This window comes from Oryzias latipes, chromosome 22 (assembly GCF_053564925.1).
Source record: "Oryzias latipes strain Hd-rR chromosome 22, Olatipes_Hd-rR_3.1".
Classification (NCBI taxonomy): domain Eukaryota; kingdom Metazoa; phylum Chordata; class Actinopteri; order Beloniformes; family Adrianichthyidae; genus Oryzias; species Oryzias latipes.
Window position 1 is genome coordinate 16,781,769 of NC_136258.1, and position 5,178 is coordinate 16,786,946.

Consider the following 5,178-nt stretch of genomic DNA (forward strand, 5'->3'; position numbering starts at 1 on the left):
GGAGAAAGTGTGTTATTGTGTCCTTTGACTACTGTCATGCCATGTGAGCACATCTGAATGTTTGTAATGTTGAGCCCCTAAGGTGCCTCTAATCCACGTCCAGCAGCCAGCTGTGAAACGCCCCCCAAACTATGCTGTTCACAATGTCCAGCGAAGCCAATTCAAGTCAACTTTCTAAGGCCTGCATTCATTGTGTGAGCGCTGCGGATGCGAACAACTGCCATGTCTTGAAAACGGCCACAATGCATTCCCTTTTCATGACTAATGCCCAGAGGTGACCTCATATCAGTTGTGCCACTAAAGCAAAATTCCACAAACCCGTTAACTCTTTCTTCCAGGCAACCATTTTGCACGTCTAGAAAATATTATGATCACTATCTTGAGATAAATATGGAAAAACACAAACATATGCATGTTTGCAAACATTTGCCGTTCCATTTGTGTTGCTATTTTGGCGTCACTGTTTAAGTGTACAATGCCACGCCAAACATTTAATTGAAAAAACAGCTTAGTACCCAAGCACCAATTACATCAGAAAAGATAACATTAAGGAAATTAAAACATTGCTTTGACTGTTTGATGACAAAGACTGGAGACAATAAACCTCAGCAATCTTTTAATAGACATTTCTTTTCAATTAGATATGTCTTCTTCAGCAAATTGAGTTACATTCTCAACTCAATTAAAATGCCTCCGATGGAGGCAAAGTGCTTTGCTCAAATTAATTTGTTGTGTGACATTTTCTGAACAAAACTTGGTGACCCCTCGTATAATGAAAGAAAACAAATAAAGTACCTTCAGTTGTTTGAGCGCCTCCGGCCAGCGCTGCTTGGACTCAAACAGAGCAATATGAAATTATGTTCGGAATTAGAGAGCCTCTGATAAAACAGAGCATCCTTTGTAATGAAGATTGAACGAACGCGACATGCTCAAATTAAAACAAAAACAGCCTGAACAGATACTCCTCCTCACGTGTCTGACCTTTACTTATTTCATAGGAATGTACAAAATATTTTTGAGCTTTTGAGTTGGCCACAGTTTTCTTCTTACAGAAGGGTAACAGCATCATCTAGTGAAACATTTCAGTAATACACACAGCTCACCTTGCCCTCAGCTCTTCAAGAGTTTTTGCACACATTTCCTAATTTTTTTCTTTATTTTTAATCAAAATGATTTTGGGACTCCAGATTAGATCATGTTGTGAGCACACATCTCCACACAGGGCAGCACTTTTCATAATTTAAACAGAAACTACTGAGAGGCTGCAAGCATCTAGAGATGAAACAAACAAACTTAGACAAATAAAGTTGCTCTTATATTGACATTAAGTTGCCGTTCCCCAGCTCAGGCGGTAACTTAGCTGGGTGTTCTAGTTGGTGCATGTGGTAGAAAGCTAAAAAAGGAATGAGCTGGTGTCCCCTAGGTATTTAAAGATAAAGGAGGGATCAAACATCCCTGAGCGAGAAACAATACAAGCTGTGGGAGTGGGGGACACTGGGACAGTCCCTCTGTTTATAATCCTCTGCTCCACACTGGGAGGGCCCTTGAAGCCAAGCGGGAGTGTAACTTGAGAATGGAGGCCGCTGACTTTAGGCTGCCCTTCAGACAACCACTTCTTAGTGTAGTTTGGTGTGATCACCAGTAAATCTTTATTAATTTTAATTGGAGCCTCTATTTAAAAGAGCAATTAAAGCGGATTAATCGAGCCCATCCCGTATAATGTCTTCTGTTAATTAGTTTGTCAGCACTGTTTTAATATCGCTTAATGACTTCATATTTCAGGGATGACATTAAAGGGATGGTGAAGGAAAAGAAATGGCCTTATCACAATGCACTGCCTTAATGGGAAATGTCCCCCCCAACCAGCAGCAAGGTCAGGGCTGGGGCCGCTAGGGAGACAGAGGCTTCAGAATGCCACAGAGGCAGCCGCCTCCGGGAACGCGATGCCACACACACGCAGTTGCGTTGCTATTGTCGTGTGATTTCGATGTTGCTATAATGCGCTTCACTGCCGCAGGGATGCTGTTGGAGACCTTGAGCAAAAACTTACAGGACGGGCTTTCAAACCATTATTATTTTCTAATAAATAATATGCCTTTAAAATGTGCTTTTACGTGTTTCATATTGAAATTCCAAACTTCCGCTTTAAAAAAACAAAACAACAACATAAACTTGGGATTCAAAGATAGAACTCTAAATCACAAAAAAGCTAAGCTATTAAAACAACAAAAACAAATAAAACTTGAGTCCCAAAAACTCCATGCAGCTGCGGGTGCCTGAAGCATTCAAGGCTTAGAAATTTCTGTTGTTTTTTTTTTTTTAATCAATTCTAACTGATGTCAACACCTGTAAAAGGTGAGGTTTTTATTGTTTGAAAGACAAAATAAAAACTAAAAAAATAACACAAATAATTGGAATGCGGCAAAGCAAATGCGAATCTCCAAGGATGAGTCTGATGATGTTCCCCTCTATGTCAGTGAAGGACCAGATGTTTTTAGACATTCATAGACTTTTACCTTCGCAGATGACCTTCTGCACACTGCTGTCCATCTGAACGTTCTGTGCTCCTGCTGTTGCAGTCATACATTACACTGGTTTCTTCCCTCACAGTGACACCAAGCCATAGGATGACCAGGAAGCTAGAAGTCAACAACAACTCGACACACATTTTTTTCTTCCCCTCTGCCCTGACTGGCTTAAATCTCTTCTAATTTGAGTGTTCCCTCGCACCTCCGCTCTCCTCAGCAGATTCATAAATCTCATTCCCATTATCCAGCTAATTAGCCGGGATTACAGGAGCATGTAATGCCCCCGCTTCCCAATAGATTGATTGGAGGACGGTCTCTTTGTTTTGAAATCACTTCCTGATTGATGTACAGAGCCCTAGTTTGCAATTGTAATGGCCCAGATGTTAACAATCAAATGTGTTTCCGCTCCAGGAAGTAACAGTCTGTCATGGAAGAGGAACCAGCCGACCGTGTAACGACACATCACAGGAGTGCGGGGAAGGAGGGACTGCGGGAGGAGAGGATGGAAGGGTGTAGGTTGGGGGTGGAGTGCTTGGCAGGTGCTGAGGCTTGGTTTGGAGATGGCCTGTGAAGAGGAAACATGACAGAGTTCATGCCCGTCTGTAAAAGGAAAAGCTTGTCTGATTGTCATTTATTGTATTTGTTGCAAGTTCATGTTTTCTTACATCTTTATTGAATGGCAGATGATTTAAAAAGTTTGCAAACAGGTAACTAATTTAACAAAATAAAAGCATAAATGTAATTTTGGGCTCCACAATAAAAAAAGCTTTAAATGTGACCTGAAACACATTTCTGACATCTATGTGAAAATAGAACAGTTCCAAGTTCCTTTCTATGTCGCAGTGATGCACTGTGCTAAAGGTAGAGGGCACTATTGTTTAAGTAAAATGATTTTTTTTTTCCTGCTGTTCCTCGTCCCCCTTTTTTTTATTTTTACCCTTCACCAATAAATCACTCTCCTGGATAGTTAATGGATATAGAAGCAGATCATGAGTGAGCTATCTGTGGGGCGATAATTTAAGTGAAGATCCTCGCACTGATTGCAGTGAAAGGTTATTTATTTCAACAATAATGCAGGACACAACGGGAGAATCTGGGCAAGATTGCCAGCTAGGGCATGCTAGAGTGCTCATTTCCAATAGAGCAGTCTTTAAATTGGGTTCACTTTCCCCAATGAAAATGTAAACTGCAGTTTATTTCAACTTTGTGCACATGGAAACCTGTGCTTCCCTCTTGAGGGTGGCTGGGGACTATGAGATGGCTGTGCCCATGTGGGAGATGGCGAGTTTTAGACTTTGAGATATGCCCTTTTTGTTCCAGAGTCTCTGGAAGCTTGAGCTGCTATATGGATGTATGCCCCCCTCCTGCTATTTAAGCCTATACTCTTTAATTAAAAAGCGTGATGACAAAAAGGGACTTGTCAGTGCATGGTGGCCTGAATAATAGGGCGAAAAGCACAGGCTCCAAAAAGAGAATGAGCTAAACTGCATGTGTGCATCTGCTTTACCGTGTTTGTCCATATGTGCGAGTGTTTGCATGTGTGCTGTGTACACAGTAGATGCTAGACACTATTGATTGACTGCATGGCCACAAAAGCCAACAGATACTCCAGTTCTCCCCTCATGCAGAAAAACACATGAAAAATGTCCAACTGACATGTTTAGAAAGTCCAGGAGAGAGGGCAGGGAAAAGCTCCATATGTTGCCCCCTGGAGTCTGCAACCTGTGCAATAGCCTGTAATCATAGTGCCAGTGGTAGGCACTTTGTTTGGAGGCACTTACTTGCTTCATGCTCCAGCAAAAATATGCACCAGATATGGATCCAATATTGTGAAATATGACAATTCTGCAAAAGATGAGAACCCTAAAGCTGCTTTTGTAACAGAGACCTTCAGTGCTTATCCATGGTTTGGTTAACACTCTGCCTGGTTGCTTCAGATGGGTGAGTTCACCTGTTCACTATCAAAGTGAAGGGAATAGATCAAATGCAATGAATGAGCAGTCAACAGAGGTAGAGCATGAAGGGGTGCTGTTAGGACTCTGAAGGGGATCTCTATCCCCAGATGGGTTGACTGATCATCTGATTCCTTCCTTGGGGTGATGTAAGCAAAGAAGCTCTGTGAACGCAGCTTTCTTTCCAGATGGATGGATCACAGATCACATCCTCCCAGACAACTGAATGGGTACATTTGGGTGGCTGGTCCCAGGGGGGCAGCGTTGGACAAGCGGGGAGACCTGCCTGAGACTGGCAGCTGCGGCAGTCCCTCCTGGCCCAACTCACCCGAGGGTGTACCTGCTGCTCGGCTTGTGCCCCAATGGCATGTGACAAATGGTGACATGCTTCTGCTCCTCGGCTTTGTTGGATCAGTGGCCCTGATTGAAAGCAAAAAGCAGCAGGCATTTATCAGATCCATATGGAAGGCAAGTGGGGGCATTCTCATCTGCAGCCGCCGTGGAAACTCAGACAAATGAAAATAAAGTGATATCATTCCAGCACATAAACGTATGCAATTTTCTGCAATAATGGGGGTAGCGAAGATGAGCATATGCACTGCCATCTTTTTATTTACATATGGATGAGTCCATTTTTGTTTTTATGCACACCACTCTCTTCATTAAAATGTGCAGCTAAGTCATTCAAAGAGCGATCA